The following is a 20,852-nucleotide window of genomic DNA, read 5'->3' as shown; positions in this document are numbered from 1 at the left end:
TAAACACGTAAACAATGGCAGCAAAACAACGTCCAAAAGTTAAAACTATGAAGATAGTATGAAGACATTTTCTTTTTTGGTACACATGACGATGGCTTACTTAAATAAACTTTGGATTACGTTTTTTATTGTGTGGTCACTGATAAGTCGTGTAGGGCAACACTGCTTTTTTCACTTCAGCATGCATTAGTGTGCCCAAATATCTGAAACAAAATCCCAAAATATATTGGAAAGGGATAACAGGATTTCGGCGACATTTGCCATCGCCTATGTTACAAGAAAGTGGCCCACGTCTTTACGATTAGATAGTATACATATCTTCCGATGTAAACAACCTTGAATAAGTTACCATTCCCTATCTGCTCATTGTAACTTTACGATTTTTTTGTAAGTATTGCAATGTGTTCCATTGTCATTTTTTTACATCAGCGGCTTCATTTAACTTATCCTCGTTTTATTAATGATTTCCTGTTAACATGAAGTGTTCTTATTCTTTTAGATAAAAAAGCTCTTTTTATATTTCACTTTACAAAAAACGGCTTTATTTATTAGTGTTATGGTAAGTATAATTGATGTGCTATTAACCACACTTTGGACGGCAAATAACCTTCCATCTTTTGGCAACATATGTTTAAGGATATAACTTAACGTAGAAAAACAAACTAAACTCATGCCAAGTTTTTACCAGTTATTAGTTAAAGAATTATTTTTCTATTATACATGGTAGAGGATCCTCCCAATATACATGTAAAGTTGTTGAATTAGTGAAGGATTAATAATGCCTTACAATGGCATCACTATAAGCGAGGGTGCGTTAGTAACCCGAAAGGAACAACAGAGTTAAATCATTGATAACATTCACTTCAATACAGAATCTCTCAAAATCGTCTCTAAAAACAAGTCATTTGGTTATTGTTAGCGTGTTATCTAGAGTCGTCCAAAGTCTTCCTGGAGATTTCCTTAATATCCTTTGTATCATTTATAATAATTTTTAAAGGTATGGTAGTCCATGTAAAACGTTTACACGATCAACATTAAAAAATGTTTTTATTATAAACCACACAAGAGTTTTTCAAAGACCAAAACATTATATGGTCTCTAGAAAATAGTGCCAGAAATCTATATTGACAATAACATTGAAAGCTTGGTGATGTTATAGGGAGAGTTAAACCAGTTCCATGGATACACCAATCACAACTCATCCTACTCGATATTATCGGTCCTTCCTTTAATTATTAGTTTAAGGTCATTGTTATATCTTTTTAAACACTACCTATTTCAGCTTTCATCAACTTGTAAAATTGTGTTTTTAAAAATTTTGTTTATCAGCTTTGTTTTTATGTAAAAGTTACACAGTAATTATGCAATAATCAAATCAATAACAAGCATTTTAAAGATATAAGTTATTAATAATAAATATTAAAAAATTAATAGATAAAAAAGAAAATCTCATAGAATAAAAAGTGTATATCAAACTAAGTAAAAAATTACCTGACAGACGATGATTAAAATACTACTCAAATGAAATAAACTTCCTTCTTTTATTAAATATTTAATGGAATCTCCTTTGGATATTACAGAGTGGATTATATTTGTTGAAAAATGTTATAGAATTTAAACAGTGGAAAAGGTAAACTGTAATTTTTTTTTTTGAGTGTTTCTAAACCTATTATGCCACTCACCGCACACCCAATTATGAAATTTTGCTTTCTAAATTAGAACATTTGCATTTAAAAAAATAATGCATAACTGTGAAGTTTTTATTTTTGTTATACAAGGATATAAGATAAAGTATAACAATTCTGGTAGAGGAATAATGGTTAGACACTCAAGAAATGGGTAGATTGATTGTCTCTTTTTGATATTTCTGGTGGAGGTACTTTCTGACAAAAACATATTAAAAATTTTAAAGTTCAAATCTCAATTAAACTAATACTGATGATGCCGTGCTGTATTTCCCTGTTTCAGAAAAACCAGATTTACTTTCTGCCAGACACAAAATTTTGGGGGGGGAGGGATTGAGGCGTGAGTGAGCAATGTCCCATGCACACAGGTTGTTTTCTTGGTTAAGCCATAAGTTGAAAATGAGGACGGAAATTATAGGTAGGTAATGGATGTACGTTCACTGTTGTCAATAAAGCAGACTTATATCTCTTCATTTGATCTTGATGCAATTTGATGAATGGGAATCCATGTTGTGTAACAGTAATGTTGGGTATTATATAGTAGCCTAAACCTCAGTAAGAACATTGTTGGAGGGAGGAGGCTGTTTTATCTCCGTTTGTTGGGACCAGAAGAGTAACGCTCTCCTTGCGGCAGTTATTGTGTGTGGAGGGCCGGTGCGAGTCGTAGCCTCTTCCACACAGGGGCGCCGCCGCTTGAAGGGTTAAGTAGTTGCATCAGCTACCTGGCGGATGTTGGAGTTCATCCAGCCGTACATGACCGGGGTTGGAGACCGCGGAGGACATGGGCGATCCACGTGAACACACCTGCCAAGGTCAAGTTACAGTGGAACTGGGAGCTATCAAGGTGTGAGCCACAACTCTACCTAGAGACGAGCGAGAAAATTACCCAGCGGAAGCCAGCTGATTGCGAACAGTATAGCCACTACTGCAATGTAAATAAATTAGGGTTACATTTATATTAATTTTATTTTATGTAATCACAAAGATGTATACTTTTTAAACCTGTTTTTATTAATTATTCAGTAATCTGAGAAAATGTTCTACTAACATCATGTTTTTAAAAAATGTAATAAGCGCAATAGTACGAGCTTATTAGTAAAACGTAGTTAGCTATACTAAAATCAAAAGGCACATACTAAACCATCAAAATCCGTATTATTCGTATCTTGAACTCATAACAAGTCATAAATAATCTTTAAAAGTAATTATTCATGTCCTTTTTCCTGAATTTAATATATATATATATTAGTCAGAAAATATATCATAACCTCAATGGATAAAGGATTGTGGACTTATCTGTTCGTGGAAATTAAATATAAATTCCAATGTAGAACACTTAAATTTAAGAAATTTCAACATATGTAGTTTTTCGTTTAGTCTATAAGGGTTGTGTTAAACATAGTATATCATCATTATAAACACCACTGTTAGGACGAATTTAATCATAAAATAGTTAAAAACCAATTATGCAGTATAACTCGATTAATTACAAAAGCTACTTCTAATCATTGCCACTCAATAATCCAAAGTTTGAAGTAAGTGAAATAATTAAAAGCACCAAGAACTTACACGAAGAAGACACCATCATAATATTTAAAACTGGCAAGCCTGTAATTAAAAAAGCCATATTGTGTGTTCGAGCTTAATTTAATCCCATTTCATGGCCTGGTGCTACACACCTGGTAGGTCCCCTTATATATTTTTCTGAGAACATGAGGCTCATTTCTGCTTATGCCCAGTGAAGTGAAGTGTTTACCTGAAATCTTAACCAATAAATTACTTTCATCTAGGACAAGAAGATGAGGAAAACTCCTCATTTGAATTAGGATAATCCTCGACAATCAGGGGCAGAGACCGAATATTGATCTAAAGATTAAAATGGGATAAAGAGTCAATGTCTCAGTCTTGATTCCGTGGATGAAGGGGAAGTTAGGTTTAAACCATCCTATTGAAGTGGAAAGCGGACAAGAGAAACCATACCCCCACCTGTTTAGTCTTTGAAAATATTAAGGAAGTCCACTCCCAATTTTCATCCTCCATAGCCAACTAGACCTATAAAAAAGATACATTATCGTGACATTTGCTGTTAGTGGTGTGTCACTCCTGGATCTCCAGTGATGTACCGAAATTTAAGCGAAAACCAATACAGTAAAGGTTCAACTGGCAAGGACAAATCAGCCTGAATTGAACGCTCCTGGGGAGACCATATTGGTTGCTGATTGCTCAAGTTAATCAATTGGTTGAGCTTCAACCAATCACGATAAAGGTCCGGCCCTTTCAAAGCCCACTGATCTTATTGACATGTAATGTCCTTTTTTAATTTGTTAATTCATAATAGCACTCACTACATGGCCAAATGTGACTGGATCTTAATTATTGTAGGTAATGTATTGACACGTAATGAAAGGATAAACAGAGATTATATTTAATTATATTAACTTAGACTTCTTTTATTAGAATATGAATGGTAGACTTCGTTCATTATCAACACTTAATTCAAGCAAGGTGGATAGTTGTACTAAATATAGTTACTAAATATTCTAGAAAATGCCCTCTTTTGTTTAGCTGTCTTTATGACAATAGTAATAGATGGCATATTTAGAATATCTTAAATAAGTTAACAGGTTTTACTAAGCAACACTAAACACAAAGGACATGACATATGACATTGTTTATGGGAAGCGAACATAACTACTCGAGTAATAAAATCGAATTTCCAGTAATGGATAATGGATCGTCTTTACTGACATTTAAGGCCGTGAAAACCCTTTTGACTGAAGCAAATTTAGCCAACTTTTTAAACAAAGATGATATCAACAAAATAAAAATGTTATAAGAAACCTTATAACTTCAGCAGTTTATATTCCAAAACCGTGAGAGCGTTGTGTCTATCGGTTCACTTGCCAGCAATGTCGTCTCCTTAAATACTTTAAACATAAAAGTTTATTTGCAATGCTGATTCTTATTTGAACACATCTTAAAGAGCATTTAAGTATAAACCAGTTTCATATATTGTTTTTTAAGATAAATGTGGTATTTTATTTCCAACGAAAGTTATCAGTACTGGTATCTGTCGTTGTATATTTTAAATTATTTTAAACTTTAACTTGCCATAATGTGATCCTTACATTTCAGATCTATATTAAGGCAGTTTTATAACATTTATAATTTCTGCGTAAACTCAAACCAAATTCCTTACATAGTGCATTTTAATGTAAGGATGAAATTCAGTTATTGAAGATTTATGGAAACGCTTCTTGATTGTAAGTAATCCTATTGTCCGATCCTTTGTCACAATGGACGCTAGTTCATTAATACCAGCTAACAGGCAAAACGATGTAAGATTATATTAATTAGAATAACTCGCTCTACTCCATTTCAAAGGATTCACTCATTCCTGCAAGACAATGAGTTGCTGGTTTTATTGAATCTTTTAGGATCTTTTTGATTTTTAATCTAGATATAAATTTCTTATGATACAGTATTATAACATATACTTAAACTAATGGTCTAAATAATGTTTAAAACTTAATTGTGCAATTAACATTAGCGTGGAATTCTATGGTGCTTAATATTTTTTCTATATAAGTTCTAACTTACGAATGAATGATCAAAAGTTTCTCATAGTTTAAAAATTATTACACAAGAATTAATAATTATATAATCACACTTCAGTTTTATTTTATCCAAAGAGATAATGTTAGTTGATTTGCTATACTCATTAACAAAAATAATTATATTTATATATAAAAGTATTATATAATTTATATGATATTTAAGATATAAATATGCATACGTCTTATTAATTCAGCGATCATAGACTTCTCACTTATCCATAATTATGTGAATAATTAGATAATGTCATATTCCTTCAATTTATTGACGATTAATTTATTGATGACTTGTAGAATTAAGTTTTATAAATACAGTCCTACCACTCACAAATTTGATTACAATCATTAGACTGTCTATTATGAAATAGAATTTGAATATCTCTTGCACCTAATTTGTTTGTAGAAGCAATTTCTTTAGGTATAATTCTTTCCTTTATTCTGCAGCAATTAAAGTCAACTATACGTAGCATAGTAATCCTTCATCAACTTAGATCACAAAAATTATATACATAAAACGTCACATTAATTGTTACATTGTTAGAAGTGAAACTGATTTGAAAGGAAACCTGAAGTAATGAATTACGTATTACGAATAAAACAATAACGAAGGATCCCTTAGTAACAAAGTATATTTAATTTTTCCTCTATATTGTTGAGTGGGAAGTGGAAGAATAGACCTATAGAGTTGCATCTACGTACATACCAGATAGTAGCAGAGTGGTGCGCTTGTTCCTGGCTAACTCTCGCTGTGCTCTCCGAGAGTCCCGTTGTGTTTTGGCGTGCGCGTGCAGGTGTGAGGAGATACTAGCGTGCACGCCTCCCACAACCATCACGGGGATCACAGCTTGAACCAGCAAAATGGCGGCAGAGTACATAACCTTCAGCTGCTGAGAAGGCCAGCTCTCTATACAAATCTCGTAGAACACGACTTCTTGAAACTTGAAAGGCTCTACCACCTGCAATGATTAAGATATCAAAAGACTTACAGATCACTACCTGGACCAGCAATATGGCCATAGAGTACATCGCCTTTAAAACTGCTAAGAATACCAGTTCTATATATATATATATATCTTGTTGGGGTACAACTTCATGAAACTTGAAAAACTCTACAATGTTCATGTATAAGGATAATCTGGCATTTGTGTTTAGCAACTCCGTTGATAAACCCATTATAACAGCAACAATAAAAAAGTAGCATCAAAATTTAATAAACACTACAAATTAGGAATACACACTCTATATTAGAAAAACAATGTAAATTAAAAGAAATTCTATATACAATTCCTGAATGTTTTCCCCAAATGATATTTTTCCAATATCGTGACTTTTTTTTAAGATTTTTTTATCCGTTTATTATTTTTTATTTCGATATTTTGAGTTTAACATTATGCAAAATTTTCAAAGGAAAAATGATTAGAAATTGATATTTTTACTTTGATTTTTTTCCCATTTGCCTAACAGTACTCCAAACGAAAAAAACTTATTATGTTCTCAAACAATTTAGTTTGTTTTTATTTATAAAGCGTTACATTTTAATGTGGAAAATAAATTGTCATAGTTGCAAAGTAATTTATATAAATTTATATTCGAATGACTTTATAAAAAATTACTATTTCTGTAAGAAAGGTATATCACAATTTGTTTATGAATCGTGATACATTTTTAACAATTATAACCTTTTACAAACTAATTCTTACAAAAACGGCCCTGGAAATATCTCTTGTGCACAATTAACATAGTTCCATCCTCAAAACAACGCACATAAAATTTAAAACACTACTTAGCGATATAGTTAAGTTTATTTCTTTAGTTCATGTACAGCAAAAATTTCATTTGTACAAATTACGTTAAATTTACCCAATTGGTTATTAACAGGGGGTCATTTTATTTAAAATTTATTTTACATGCTTTACCGTACAGTACTTTAATCCAGTGGCACTCATTCACCAATTCAACTGAAAAACATATCCATCATCATAATTACAGCTTTTACTACTGCAGAAATGAAAACAAACATAACTAATATCCATTAGCATTACTAACTCTCTACGCTCAGTATGCACCAGAGTGGGTTCATTAAGTCCTGGGATAGTGTGTACCATCAGTATAACTACAGCTTTTAATACTACCGTAATCAAACCAAAACAGAACCATTATATATTAGCACTACTAGTTCTGTACAATGAGTATGCACCAGGGTGGGGTCATTAACTAACCATTGGGGTATTACACCAGTGTGTAACCGTCATCCAAACCAACTGATGTCTTCTAATACCTTAATTATTGTGTAATTTTTATATAATAAAACGTATAATTAGTAACATATTTAACTAAATGTTTCTAAAATAATAACTAATACATATTAGTGTTAAATAATACAGACTAATTTAATACAGAGGTCTAAATATGTTGAACTACATAGGTAAAGGCAAACCAGAATAGTGCAGCTGGAATTATTTTTTTATCTGAGTTCTAAAGTTTAAAAAGAATTAGTTATGCCTCTGTCTACGATATGTTATAGTATATAAACCTATAATGTGATATTAAGCAACTAAGTGTTATTGCCGTAACATATTCAAACTAAAGAGAAGCAATAAAAATCAAATCACGAAACTAATTTAATTTATATTACAGTGAACTATGAAAAAGTTACAGATATCCAAGAAATGAAATTGGACTGCACAGTCACCTATGATACATATCTTGGTGTGATAGTAAGTATGATAAGTGATTTTAGTAAAAATTATGCCAAGTCACCAACGTTGCTCATACTAAAAAACTCGAACAGCTAGCTCGGTCAGGTCTTCCAGGGGGTCGACCGATGTCCATCTGTAGACCGTTGGTGTCACGTATGGACTGTCGTCATCACTCCACGAAACATCCACTGTCATCGGGTTATGACACATAGTTCAAGAGTTCATCAGTCTACCGCACCCTGAAGGGTTACAAACCTTCAAACAGCTCCGACAAACTGCCAACGGGTACACAAAGGGGAAGACACTTTTTAGAGTGACTGACATAATAAAGACAATAAATATTAAATTATGGAAATAAAATTATGATTTCATATCGTGATATATAGACTAACACAGATCTCATTTAACTGGTTTACAAACATAATCTTAGAAAAAGATGCCATATTGTTATTGATTCTGATGATAATCAGCTGAATTGAATATAGGTCAATAACAAAGATGCCAGTACGCACCACACTGCTCCATTAATCTTAAATGTATTCACAAATGTTTTCAATTCTGTAAAATAATAGTAGTACCTAATTTAAAACAATAATTGTTATTATTTGTTTGTTTTTTTTTATAAAAATTGGGTATTTCATTTTACAGATAATATTTGGTATAATAATATATCTCTATCACTTATCCTAAGAACAAGAGGCTCAGAAGTACCTTATGAACCATCTATCTCAGTATGCTTGTAAGACCAGGATTTCACAACGGTTACCCATCCAAGAAATAGCTAATCTCATCATTGCTTGCTTTGGTTATGTTGCGATAACTGCTACGTCCACTATACTACGCCATTGGATGTGATCTTTAGAGAGTTCAGGTAAGACTCAATTGAAAATATTTCTATCACTAAGAACTTAAATTATAGAAAAAAGTTAAACTACAACAGATTATCACACAAATTGTTATGACAATATTACTTGCTTGGCTATACAGATAGTTAGATAACGCTTTCTCTCGTTCATTGGATCAATTTAAATCTATCAAGCTCTTTGATTTTGTTACTATTCATGAAGGTTTGAAATCTATGCTGAAATATCTAGATATTTTCAAAAAAATATGTTTCAAATTGAAATATTTTATTATTTTAAAGTTTAACCGACATAGAGCTACAAAATAATATCATACCTGGTAGAAAAATATTGGTAGAGTCGCTATCAGAGATAGCAGCCAGACACACACGATGGAGCATACCACTCTAGTTCGACTGGTTCCATCATGTGCATGAACAATAGTGAAGTATCTATCCAGGGCTATTATTGTAATTGTGCCCACGGACACCAGGATGTTGGTTCCTGAACACAAACATTGACCTATATTATACTAGAGATAACAGCCAAACATGTAAGGAGTAAACCACTCTACTACGGGTGTTTTTTCATGAATTAGTAATATACTAAAGTATCGGTTCTAGAAAATTATTGAAATTGTACCTATGGACAGTAGTATGATGGTTCCTGGACACAAACACAGAGCTATGAAGGTTGTAGTAAGCCACACCTTGTGTTGTGTCTTCGCTGAGATTACATGGAAATCTGAATGTCTATATGCGTTACTATATTACACGTGAAATGTTATTTGACTGTACTCCGTTTCAACATTATTTCTTCTGTAGTTTTTCTCCAGAATCATCACGGTTATCAATAAATCTAACGTTTAAATATTAAATAAACTCACAAACAAATCCCGTGGAGGTACATTACAACTTCATTGAGCTTGATGTCGCCTATAGAAAAATAATGCTCCATGCAAACTTTCAAATCCATATTTTGTTTTAATTATAACAAAAAGAATTCAGAAAATATAAAAATTAAATTTTTTCAGGCTATCGAGTGATAGACTTGCTAACTTTCAGGTAAATAGAAGGCAAACAGATAGTACTTTAGCTTTCATAGAACGCTACTGTAGTACAATACAGAAGGCAAACTACCCGTTCGTTACGTACAATGAATATATTATATACCTATAACAGTTTAATCTCTATATTCCTCAGTTTGTTGTCAAGGAACTCAATACAATTATTCTCATCTTTGATAATCCCTTAAATGGTGAAACAACCTGGTATATAGTCATGATTTTGAAACCATGTAAAATTGGATTATGATACACATACTATGAACTAATAATTAATATTATTTCATACTGATGTTTTGACTTGCACAGAAAACCTTTGAGTTCTATTGTGTGAATAAATTATTTTTATTCTTATTCTTATAAACGATCTTGTTTAAACATAACATTTTGAAGACACTAAAATGTAAATACCATTTTCTATATTTGCAGGTTTTTTCAATACGTTGTATAGTTAAGTTTTAAATCAAGTAAAAAAATGTTCTTCAGTTTATTACTGAGTTTTTCTCTAATCAAATATGTGTTATATTGAATGTAATTTAATTTTTTTTAGTAAAAGTTACTTAAACTTGCAAAATACTTGAAAGTCCAAAAACAAATATTTTTATTTATTGACCAAAAATTAATAAGGTTTTTTAAATATTTGTAACTAGCTGTTACCCATGGCTTCGCACGCAATCTTAGAACAAAAGTCCTTATATTACTTAGTAATAGCAATTATGATGAGAGTCCTATAACAATTTTAAAACGTAAGTAGGCATACATCAGGTAGACATTATTTAAGTTCGTGGTAAATAATGTCAAAAAGTATCAGAGTTTAACTTAATTATTATATCATATTTGGCACGTGTAGGAGCATTTCTGGTTCTAATTAATTATATACATAAGGTCACAGCTGAATCTGCATTGTCATCCCGATGAAGAAAACACAAATCTCAGATCACACAGGTCTCGGAAACTTACTTCGGTCAAAAAGCGTATATTTCCAGTCCTTGTCCATATATTTCAGGTCTAAGATATTTCCGGTACTATAGTAGAGTTTGCCTTGTTGTTCTGACGAAGAAGATATATATATATATATATATATATATATATATATATATATATATATATATACTTACGTAGGACCGAGATGCCTACTTCGGTTAAATAGTCCTTACTTAAGACCATTTAAATTCAATTACCTACTATGTCACAGTTTAGCTTGCCATATTGCCTCAATCAAATTTTATATACGTTCGATTATCTAGTTCTCGGAAATCTACTTTGGTCAAAATCGTTTTGACATAGTTGAGTTTACCTTGTCCTGATGAAGAAAATACACACATAAGTAGGACTGAAAAGCCTATTACGACCTAGGGGACAGTGTCCCTACCTACGTACTATGTACTTTCGGCATAAGAGGGAAATTCTTATTAAGATTTTGCAACTTTCCAAAATAATCGTTATTTAATTTTGCGTTACACTTGTTTTTTTGAACTGTAGCCAGGGAAAGAATGAATCGTTGAAGCATGTTAGTATTCATTTCTCTGTTTTTCCATTAGCCATAGTTAAAATGTAATATTATAATGTCAAGGAAGCCCGCCAGTTTAAAGTAACTTATGTGAAAACATTCATAACTTTGTTCATTAAGGTTGGTTTTATTACAATATTTAATGCATTAGATGATTTTAATTCGTCACTGGTGCAATCTGGAGTAAAATTTATATATTAATGTTTTATTTAATATCTGCATTACACTACCGATCAAGCACTGTTTACTTGTTATTGATAAAATTCAACTATAGCTGTCAGCAGCTGTCAAAATACGTTTCGTTCTTATCATAACATTCCGAATTTAAACAAACTAATTTTTTAATTTCAATTCGACTTTATTTGGTGAAATAAATGTGTTATGGGTGGTAAAAAGCACTCTAAATGTTAGTTCAGATCAAAAGATTTACCTGTTCCAAATTCCAGCACAATCCGTTATAGCAGTTTCAGCGTGATTCGAGGACAAACATCCAAATATCCAAACATTCAAACTTTCGCATTTATAATATTAGTGGGATTTAAACATAAATATAAGGTAAAAAGTTTTAAAAATAAATATTAGTATTTATTAAACCGGTTTTACACTATTTTGAAACACAATGTCGTTGTTCCTGAATATCTTTAATTGTCAAAAATTTCAGCTTGGAAAATAAAATAAGTTAGTTACAAAACTTAATATTTTTATCCTATACATTATTTTTGTTACAAAGCAAAGGCAAATATTGGCTTATTTGAAGAATAATTTTGTTTCTAACTAATAGTATTGTTCTTCCTTATAATACTTGTTTATTACCTTGTAAGACAGGGGACTAGCTTGCACAAGAGTTCACCCATGGACCACTCGCGACGGATGATCTTGAGTAGCGTTAAAAGGCATGCAGATCACACACAAGGTCATGTCTGAGAGGGTGAGGTTCACGATGAACAGATTACGAGCTGTGTGCATCTGAGGTCTCCGGGCAACCACGAAGCTCACCACCAGGTTAGCGAACAAGCCCAGCATTATAAGGAGAGAGTAGACGGCTATCAGCACATTCTCGGTTATCTAGATATAGCACAGTAACAAGTGTTACAAGGTGTATGATATTGAATAGAATGAAATGACACACAAGGGTATGCCTGAGAGTTTGAGGTTCACAATGGACAGATTGCGGGCTATTTGCATTTAAGGTCTCCGGGCAACCAAGAAGTACACCACCAAGTCGGCGAATAGGCCCAGCTTTATGACTGGAGAGTTGACGGCTATCAGCTATAAAGTTATATACAGTTATAAAGCTAATTATCTTTAGTTGAAAGCATAGGCTGAAAGATGACAGACAAGGCCTTAGGACATAGCCTTGTATGTCGATGTCTGTCTTGCCTGGAGGGTGAGGTTCACGAAGAAGAGATTATGAGCTCTGTACATCTAAGGTCTCCGGGCACCCACGAAGCTCACCACCAAGTATCGAATATGAGGAGAGAGTATAAAGCTATCAGCACATGTTTCAGTTACATAAGGTCAAGACATATATAAGTAATAATGTGAAAGGAGTAAAAATAAATATTTTTATTATTAAAGAAAAGTGTCTCACTATTCTGACAAATAAATAAAAATTATGTTTCCACATAAGTTAATACTGTAATTTTCAGTATGATTAATATTGAATATTCCTCGTAAAACTCATGTCAAAGTATCCATCATTACATTTTCTCTAAAACTTGATAAAGTTATTTTTGGTAAAAGTCGTGGTTTATTTTGAAACTTTGACTATTACAAAATTATATATTTTCAGGAAATTCAAACTTTTAAATGTGCTACTTAACCATAAAGGCACATACATGGTGGCGCATATATCAGTTTTTCCCAGAATAGAAGTTTCAGGCGTTATTGGTTAATTAAATAAAACACTTTTAAGGAAGAAAACACATCCATTATTTGAAATTACTTACATATTACCATACAATGTTATAGCAGTTGTTCAAAATGTCCACCTTGATTCTGAATACACTTAATGCAACAACTGAGAACAGAATTACAAATTTTTAGCAATATAGTTTTGTTGTTATAACAAACTCAAATGCATTTCTAATTAGGTTTCTGTTTTCGTCACGTTTTTGCGGTTTTGAAGCATACACAGTTTCCTTTATAATACTTCACAGTAAAAATCAGATGGGGCCAGGTCTGGAAAGCGCGGAGGCCAATATATTGTATCATGGCGACCAATATATTCATTAAATATGTTATTTAAAAGATTTCTAACTTGGATACCGAAATATGCTGGTGCACCATCTTGTTGCCAGATGATTGAGTGAATATTGAAAATAGAATTGTTTCTGAGCTCGAAAAAACTACTACTTCTTACAGCAACCTTAGTTAACTTTCTGAGTTAATATTTCCTTGAAGGAAATAAGGACCAATCTGTGCAATACTCCAAATAACCCCCCCCCCTTACCGTAACACCAGGCACATCGAGGTTTGCGTGGATTACGTTATACGGAGTTACATCAGAGCAGAAACATGCAGTTATACCGATTAACACGTCCATTTAGTTTTAAACATGACTCATCATACCAAAGAATTGATCGCAAGAAATTTTTGATCAGCCTCTGAACGGATAATTATTTTCTCACATAAGTCCAATCACCTTCGGAATGAAGCGCTTGGAGTACAGATGACCGGTATGGCTTACATTTTAATTGCTTTAACATTCTTTGCACGCTTCTTCTTGATATTTCTAGTTCAGCAGATGCCTTACAAGTCGATTTACCGGGATTGGCTACAAAATATTGAGCAACTGTCTGCAGGTTTTCTTCGTATCAAATGTATCGTGGACGACCACACTTCGGGGCATTTAACACGCTTCCTGTGTTTTCAAAATTTCTGATTTAACTTCCGCATATACTGTCGAGTAGTTTCGCGACACCTGGATATTTACCACTAAGTTCTTCAATTATAATAGCAGTATTTTTATTACGTTTCCACCACAACTGAAGGATGTAAACTCGTTGTTGTGTTGTAAACATTTTAAAACACACATAAACAAATAACAGATGCAAAGAGCGTCACTTTACACTAGCCACTGGAACAGACAACAATGAGCTACTCCGTGTAGCTACCAACTTAACATTGTTACCAACCTATCAAAACAAAATATTCCAGTCCATGGGAAAGCTGACATATGCACCACCCTTTATTATGTCTATGCATACAAAACTATATTACACACATATAATGTGTCACACGTTTCACAACGCCGAAGCATTCATTACAAATCTGTGTTTATAAAGGGCACTAGTAAGTCCAGTATACAAGACAATATTGTCTGTTTAGGAAAGCTACGGTACTATCGCTGTTATACATGTTTAGATTGTTTGGCCACCAGGTTTGGAACGTGTTCCTCATTTTCCATTGTCTTCCATGAACAGAATACCTCACTACTAGTTTCCAAACCTATTGTTTCACCAAAGCGGATAAATTCTACTGAAACGTATTTTTTTGTGTCTACAAACAATATGCACTAACATAAAAATAAAGACTTTTAATATATTTGTTTTAATAATTTGAAAATGGTCATTACTTTTGACATATGTGCAAAAATAGTAAAATAATTATAGATGACATATTTTATTAATTATATTTACTTTATTTAAACTCAAAGTAGTTAATGGACAGAATTTATAACAAAATATAATTAAATTATTATGCTCATTGCTAAGCTATATAAATTAATATATAAAACAGGTATCATTTGTTCATCTAACGAGCACGTTATCAAATATTTAATTTCATTAATTATTGAATTAATTAAATAAAATATATACATTACTTTATTTAATTCAAATAATTAAAATATAGATTTTTATCTAAGTGAACCTCGTCCTTGGTTAAGATATTAGTTTTCTCATTATTTAATAATACATTTCCTGAAGATATTACATACAATGTAATGTGTTATTAGAAAATATTTTACTAAATCTCCAAACTTAACTGTTTAGAATTGTTTGCGACTATAGTATTGGTACAAACGAATTCAATGTTAAAATAAACTTTAAGTCACTTAAAACTTTATTTATACTTTTTTATATATTTACCCTTACTTTAAATATGTCACTTCAAATCTCACTTTCGCGTAATATGGCAAACATTGCATCTACCATACAAAAATTGCATGAATGGAAAGTATATGTAGAGATTTAAATAAAGAAATGATATATTTGCTGACTTTGGGTAAGGTTGAGGATCAATTCGAAAAGAAGCAGTGGTGGATTTAAGCACAAGTTTCAATTGTTTTTATGAGCAGTGTTACGATATTTTAGGTAATGTAAGACAATACACAATGCGTATATACAATACACTTTAACAACAGTTAGAAAACCTAATCCAACAATACTACTCTAACAATTAAACTGGCAGTATAATTTTTTCTCTCACTTATTTTGAAAGCAATAGAACGACCTTAATATATTGCATATTTAACTGACCGAATCACTTGCTACTTTGCATATTAGTTAACACAGTAACATTTTAATTAATTATAAAACAAATTAAAGTAACTTTTATAAACAATAGAGTAATCTTGTAAACCAAATGTCAATAATTCATTATAACGTTAAAATAACAAATAACGTTAAAATACTAACAATCTTTGGGGGTTTTACAAATTTAAAGCAGTCTTTTGAAATATCCATACCAAATTTAGTTCATTAGAAAAGGAAGAAAAGCTTTACATTGATACAGGTTAACCAACAATAGTATACTGAGGTCCACATTTATAGTTGGTGTTACCTTGTCTACATTTGTGTTTCTTCTACTGTGCTCCACCAGAATTTTGTATGCCTCGTCTAGGCTGAAGTTGAAAGTCCCATTGGTCTCCATTGAGAAGCGAAATTCTGAACACAATTCAATACAGACAACACTGGGGGTCATATGTATCAAGGATCACCATATTTAATCATATTTCCATGCCATGTATATCAATACTATCTGTCACTAACCTGAAACAAGAATAAATTTACAATTTATTATAAATATTCTATTAAGTTTGCGCACTTTATATAATATCACTTATATTTACATCCTCTTTTATATATTACTGCATTAAAGGATAGTGGAAAACATCCCCATCCATAATTTCAATCAAAATCCAATAACATAGAAACTTTAATGTAATTATTATTTATACTAAAGAAATAATACTAATAAATATACTAAATAAATAAAATGATTACTTTTTAGGATTTGAAGGTATTTTCTATAAGTTGCTTTTTCAAGTTACAATATGGAAGAGACAGAGCACATCAGATAAAAAATATATTATTTATAGTTAAATACACAATATTTAGACATTAACAGTTATTTGCTCACTAATTAACTTTTACGTGAATGTGTTTAAAATAATAATTTGTATGTAGAAGAATGTCATGGCCTGCATCCAGAATTCAGACGAAGAACTGTATTTTCAAAGAAACTTTTGAGAGATTTATATACATTTTTACCATAAGCTGTGCATTACAAAAATGTTAAATTTACTTCAAAATCTAATAAAAAATTACTAAATGTTGGCTAAGTTTGATCTCTAAATGCTAAAAAAGGAAAGTGTAAATTAATAAATGATTATGATTTTGCACTTTTTTAAAATTATGTTAAAGTGCAGGCGCAAAATATCTGCGAGGATAATTGATGCGACTGATTGAACCTGATATAGATATTAATTTAAATTTCTTCTTCCTTACAGTCACTAAGATATATGGAGAAAATATAAGTTAGTACTTTACAATATCACGGGTATGAGGTTGACACAGATTCAGCACATAAAGTTGTACACTTTATTAAACTATAAAGAATTTCAAAACTGTACTCTCCCATGTATAATATATTTTCAATTAAAAATTTAAACACTAAGGTTAATTGCTGTATACATTTTTCTACCAAAATTAATCTAACTTACTTTAAAATTTGGTGTTCAAACTATTTATTTTTAGTAAGGTAATCTATTCACTATTCGATTATAATTATTTAATTTTCTGATTTTAAGAAATAAATCAAAACTGTTAAAGGTCAAAAATATATGGAGCTCTGAACTGGATAAGTGGAAATAAGGAAGGTGCAGTTGTTTATGAAGAAATATCTAACACCGTAAAGTTTGCGCCAGTTTTAATCCAGTTGAATTTATTTTCTCTTGGCTTTGAAAACACAATTTAAATTGCAAACGATTGAAAACCATTTTCACAATATTTTGTCATAATGTAATATACCATATTTTAATTCCAGGTTTCAACGAAGTATGTTTAACTTCCTGCACTCACGACTTACAGAAAAGGAGATCGGCTTTCTCCTCCTGTTAAAAAAAAAACACCTAGAAGTTATTTAATTATTAGCATAATTGCGAAGTATTATTAAACGTACAAGTGTACGTCTAACATATATAGTTCAATGTCTAAATCACACATTTACATTACATAGCCCCTCGAGCGATAGGCTCAGATAATGCTCTGCCAATAACAAAAGCAATCTATCACTTATACGAGACAAAGACTTATCTGTTTATAACATTGTACTATTTCCGCTTCCAGTAACTGTTCTACTACTGAGGCTTTCCAGACATATTATTTACTTGTAGAACTATGATCACAATATGTGAGTTTTCTGTTAGTCCACTATGAATTACGAAATCATGATCGGTTTTCATTGGTAGATTTCTTGTTATCATCATGGTATCCAAAAAACCAACGTAAAGCCTCATATGTTGGATTGACATGTACTACTAACATCAAACTTTGTGTTGCCTATACAGAAATAAAGCTTGTTTCAAAAGTTCAAAACCACAGGCCTCGTAATATCGACTGGCCAGCCAGACAGAAAATACATTTTCCCAGCCTCTCGAGTAATTTTCCAAAGGTAGTTTTTTTATTATATGACTATAAAGTCAGTGGCTTTAATAATATCTATAAAATCGATGCCTAACCTTCCTGCCTTTCATTTCATATTAACATGTAATAATTGTTTGATAATATATCGCAATTGTAACGATATCGCAGTGGCACGTCTAAGAGTCTGGCGCTAGCCATTATCAGATCAGTGAATCCAGCCAGCTAAAGGACTGCAAACTCTAATTAAGTTTCAGATTGATTCGGGAAAAAAAATAAACGTCTTCTTTTAGTTTTGTTTTGATGCTTAAATTGTTTTGAAGGTTCATTAATTAAAAAACTAGGATAACGAGTTCTTGATCTTACAAATATTACATACCGTTTTTAGATGACTTAAGCTCAAGTGTGTAAGACTGCTACCGAGAGATCATAAAACACAATTTTATTTTCACGGTAATGATCATAAAACGATATACAGATACCATGTATCTTAATATATAAATATTTGTGAAATGCCTCGATACATTACGCACAGTATGTAATTCACTAGATATTTGAACTATAGTGGAATTTATTTACAAGCAACTATCGTTTTCATTATATTTTAAATAATTATCTATTTCAATATATATCAAGTCTAAATTATCTTGAAACTGTCATTCACAAATTGAAAATTGGTACAGTTTAAGATTATAGGAAAAACGACCACTGTACTACGGTAATTTTTCTCTTCTTAGTAACACATCTAAAGTCCGGAATAGTTTAGCCCTGAATGTCTAGAATGTGTTAAAAGTCGAGATTTAAATCACACCCAGCCCGCCCTTTCCAAGTACTCGCGTTTGGTACTAAATTAAAGAAAAGATATACTATAGTATTCAAGCTGTAGTAAGCCACAAACACACTAGTTTTATATTCATTGTTAAAAAGAACCAATTAGGCATTGTTCTATAAATCTTTTTTATACATTTATAAATAAAACAATAAATTCTATTAACCTTTTATTTTAAAATATATTCTTCCAAACTTTGATATTCAATGTAAATTACCTGGTCAACTGATAACACTTGTTATATATAATCATTCCAAAAACATTAAATATTTTTGATTAAATATGATGTTTACCATATAAAGATAGCTATGGAGCGATGGGTTGATACAAGGCAAATAATAATAATAATAGCTCAATTTCCTTCCTTCCTCCATTCGCGCCTTGCAGTATCTAACTTATTGTTAAACGTATCATTCACATTGAATGAACATTTTTCACCGCAGCTACGTAATGTACAGAAACTCGGTTGTTCCTCCGTGATTTTGGATCGTGTCTAAAACATCGTAGATCACTCAGTTGTGCACCTGGTAATACATTTAGAGCACTTCTTCATCCAAATTATACTGCATAGCTGTTGGGGAAGATGTAGAGCTAATTTTTAGTCTAGGTGTCTCTGATGTCAAAGCTATGCAAAGAGTTCGTTTGTAAAAGCCTTCTTTAAACGAGTTTAATTTGCTGTCACGTTTGCAATTAAAAAGGATATACTTGGTAAATATAAGGAACGCTATATTAAACTAATCTGGGACAGATATAAACTAAATACTCTTTAGTACATTAATTTATTATTTATTATATTTATTTTTTTAAGGAGGAGCAATTGCGTTTTTTGTATTCTTAAAATATGTTTCGTACCAATTTTTCTTGATTCTGAAGACAAAATTTTATTATCTTTTATCAATATAGTTTTAAATATATAAATATAAATAAATATATATGTGTGTGGTGTGTTTGTGTGTGTTTGTGTGTGTGTGTGTGTGTGTGTGTGTGTGTGTGTGTGTGTGTGTGTGTGTGTGTGTGTGTGTGTGTGTGTGTGTGTGTGTGTGTTCAAGTTCAAGTTCAAGTTCAAAAACGTTTATTTTCTTGTAATATAGAAAGACATACATATTCCATGAGTTCTGTTGAACTCGCGCGGAATAAATTTTTGTACTAAAACATACTTAAGAAACAATCAGTTGGCATGTGATTTATGCTATGTAGCTATTCTTCTATACAACTAACATTATTCACAAATGTTCTTAATTTTATCTTTTTTAAAATTGTAATGAGCAATTACAAATAGCATAGTGTAACTATGAACCCGCTAATATTACCAATGTTATTCAATATTAAATTTAAATGTAATAGAAAATAAAATAACAATGACCAACTAATAAGAAATTTAAATATACGAATTATTAAATAAATAAATAAGTATAAATATATGTATATAAATAACAATAAAATATAAATAGAAATAACAAGAAACAAATTACTTAAAATTACTTAAAATTCAGGAAATTCCAGCAGACAATAGGGCTGGATACCGGTCTGGGCACACAAACCCGAACACATTTTACCCAATCCCAATTCCTCGGTTACAAATAACAGCGGAACATAATGAAAGCAACAACAATAAAAAATACCCAAATAACGACAAACAAAACAGCTGAATGAAACAACAAGTAAATAGAACAATTAAACATAAAAAATAAACACATTACCAACGTTATAGTTGTTACCGCAACAGCTACAAAATGTACTGTAT

General features: G+C 31.4%; 1 pseudogene; it reads right to left on the bottom strand.

Annotated features, from left to right (window-relative positions):
- Positions 1-2,548: 2,548 nt before the first annotated feature.
- Positions 2,549-16,288, bottom strand: LOC124371381 (annotated as a pseudogene).
- Positions 16,289-20,852: the final 4,564 nt, after the last annotated feature.

Source organism: Homalodisca vitripennis, unplaced genomic scaffold (assembly GCF_021130785.1).
Source record: "Homalodisca vitripennis isolate AUS2020 unplaced genomic scaffold, UT_GWSS_2.1 ScUCBcl_1342;HRSCAF=4835, whole genome shotgun sequence".
NCBI classification, from domain to species: domain Eukaryota; kingdom Metazoa; phylum Arthropoda; class Insecta; order Hemiptera; family Cicadellidae; genus Homalodisca; species Homalodisca vitripennis.
Note: the sequence above shows the minus strand (reverse complement) of the source record. Positions and strands in the feature narration are given on the sequence as shown.